The sequence below is a fragment of the Triticum aestivum genome, chromosome 1A, assembly GCF_018294505.1.
Source record: "Triticum aestivum cultivar Chinese Spring chromosome 1A, IWGSC CS RefSeq v2.1, whole genome shotgun sequence".
NCBI lineage: Eukaryota > Viridiplantae > Streptophyta > Magnoliopsida > Poales > Poaceae > Triticum > Triticum aestivum.
The window spans coordinates 295124681-295127769 of record NC_057794.1 but is presented as its reverse complement, the minus strand read 5'-3'; positions in this window follow the sequence as shown (position 1 = coordinate 295127769).

Sequence of the window (3089 nt, the reverse complement as noted above, 5' to 3'; positions counted from 1 at the left end):
AGGCTGCCGCTCGGCGTTGTACTTGCCGAGCTAAGGTCTCATCAGTCGGCAGCTCTTTGCTCACCAGGAATTTGAGGATGGGTTGGGCCCATGAGGGTGCTGCTATTTCTTTGACCGCCAGAACTGCGACTTGGACGAGGGCGGCTGGGCTGGGAGGCGGCGGGCTGGAGTCAGCAACCGCTTGTTGGATTAATGAAGTCCCCGGGCCGACTGGCGCAGCTCTTGGGCCGAGTTCTGGAGTCTTCGGGCCGGCCTCCACAGTCCCCGGGCCGGGTTCTGCAGTCCCTGGGCCGGCCTCGACTGTGGCAGCTTTGGAGCCATCTGCCAAAATCCCCATACCGTCTGCCGGGGCTCTGGAGTCGGATCCAACTTCTTCGGGAGGAGCCGGTACAAAGATGGAGTCTGATTCCGGTGAAGGCTTGACAGACGGCTTGAGGAGGCGTTGAAGGGCAATGCCGGATGGTATTGCTTGGCGGGTAGAGCCGATTCGTGCCAAGGCGTCTGCTTGGTCGTTGTCGTTTCTTGGCACATGGAGGAACTCGCACCCCTCGAAATATCCACTGAGTTGCTGCACGAGGAAACGGTAACTCGCCATGTTTGCATCTTTGGCGTCCCAGTCGCCAAACGACTGCTGGACCACTAAGTCTGAGTCGCCATAACACATGATCCGGCGAATTCCAAGTTCTTTGGCAAGTCGGAGCCCGTGAATGAGTGCTTCGTACTCGGCGACGTTGTTGGAGGCGGCAAAGTGGATTTGCAGTGCGTATTTGAGCTTGTCGCCTTTAGGAGAAGTGAGGACAACGCCGGCTCCCAAGCCGGTGCGCATCTTGGAGCCGTCGAAATGCATCCGCCAATGGGTGGAGTCGGGCGCTGGAGGTAGGTACTGGGTCTCGGCCCAGTCGATGAGGAAGTCGGCCAGTGCTTGTGACTTGATGGCGGTGCGGGGCTGGTAGTGGATGGTGTAGGGAGCCAGCTCTATGGCCCATTTGGCCACTCGGCCAGAAGCATCTCGGCTTCCGATGATCTCGGCAAGTGGGGCCATGCAGACCATAGTGATTGGATGCTCTTGAAAGTAAGGCTTCAATTTCTTGGCGGCAAAGTGCATGCCATAGCACATCTTCTGGTAGTGGGGGTAGTTCTGCTTGGAGGCCGACAGCACTTCACTCAGGTAATATACCGGTCTCTAGACAGGTAGTGCCTTGCCTTCCTCCTTGCGTTCCACTATAATGACTGTGCTGACTACCCGGCTCATGGCGGCGATGTACAGGAGCATAGGCTCCTTAGGAGTCGGAGCCGCCAGAATGGGTGGAGTAGTCAGCATCTTCTTCAACTGGAGAAAAGCTTCATCCGCCTTGTGGTTACACTCGAAAAAAGTGGTCTTCTTCATGAGCTGGTATAAGGGGAGAGCTTTCTCGCCCAGCCGACTGATGAATCTGCTGATGGACGCCAAGCAGCCGGTGAACTTTTGCATGTCCAGCAGTCGGCTGGGTACCTCCATCCTCTCAATGGCCTTGATCTTTACAAGGTTGCACTCTATGCCGCGTTTAGAGACCAGGAAGCCAAGGAGTTGGCCGACTGGTACTCCGAAGACGCACTTCTCAGGGTTGAGCTTGATCTGGAATCGGCGCAGGTTCTCAAAGGTCTCCTTGAGGTCTTCCAGCAGTGTTCCACGCTTCTCCGTCTTCACCACCACATCGGACACGTAGATGTGGGCATTTCTGCCGAGTTGCTTGAGGAGGCACTTCTGCATGCAACGCTGAAAGGTGGCGCCAGCATTCCTCAAGCCGAACGTCATGGTGAGGTAGTAGAAGGCTCCAAACAGCGTGATGAAGGTGGTATTCAGTCTGTCAGCCGGGTTCAGCTTGATCTGGTGATATCCTGAATATGCATCCAAAAAGCTCAACAGCTCGCATCCGGCTGTGGAGTCTATCACCTAATCAATTCTTGGTAAAGCAAACGGGTCCTTGGGGCAAGCCTTGTTGAGGCTTGTGTAGTCAATACACATTCGCCACTGCTTGTTCTTCTTCAGTACCAGGACCTGGTTGGCTAGCCACTCTGGAAAGAATACTTCCATAATGAAGCCGGCTGCTAGGAGTCGGGCTATCTCTTCTCCGACAACTCTTCTCTTTTCTTCTGATAGGCGGCGCAAGGGCTGCCTGACCGGTTTTGCATCAGATCGGACATGTAACTTGTGCTCGGCGAATTCTGTCGGTACACCTGGCATGTCTTTGGGGGACCATGCGAAGATGTCCCGATTCTCACGAAGGAAATCGACGAGCTCGCCTTCCTATTTGTTGTCCAGGTTTGCGCCTACGACAGCGTACCTCTCTGGGTGCTCCAGATCCAAGGGTATCTTCTTTGTCTCTTTGGCCGGCTTGAACGAACCCTCAGCCTCCGACTCCTTTGGGTTAGGCGACACCTCTAGCTGCTTGCCGGCCATCGCCACAACCCAGTCAAGGAGCCGCTTCTCGGCCCCGATCACCAGGGACTTGGCCAGCCGACTACTCTCAGCCGCATAGGTAGACGACTTCCGGTAGTCACCGGCTACGGTCAGAATCCCCCTGGAACTGGGCATCTTCATTTTGAGGTAGGCGTAGTGGGGGACTTCCATGAACTTGGCCAGGGCGGGTCGGCCAAGTAATGCATGGTATGGGCTCTCGAGGTCCACCACCTCAAACCAAACTGACTCTCAGCGGAAGTGATCTTTGTCTCCAAAGAGGACGTCCATCAGGATCTTGCCAGTTGGTGAGCAGGAAAGACCAGGAACAATGCCATGGAACACAGTCCGGCTGTTCTGAAGCTGTCTTTGCTTGATTCCTAACTTCTCCATGGAGTCCTTGTACATGATGTTGATGCTGCTGCCTCCGTCTATCAGAACTCGCGAGAAACCAGCAGCTCGTCTATCCGTGGCAAAGGTGGCATCCAAGACCAAGGCATAAGAGCCCGGACTCGGCATCACCTCTGGGTGATCAGCCCTGCTCCAGCTGATAGGCTTCTCGGACCAGTGCATGAACTCTGGCGTCTCTGATGCTACTGCATTCACCTCTTGTCACTGCAGCCGCCTGCTGCGTCGATCATCAGTCATGTTG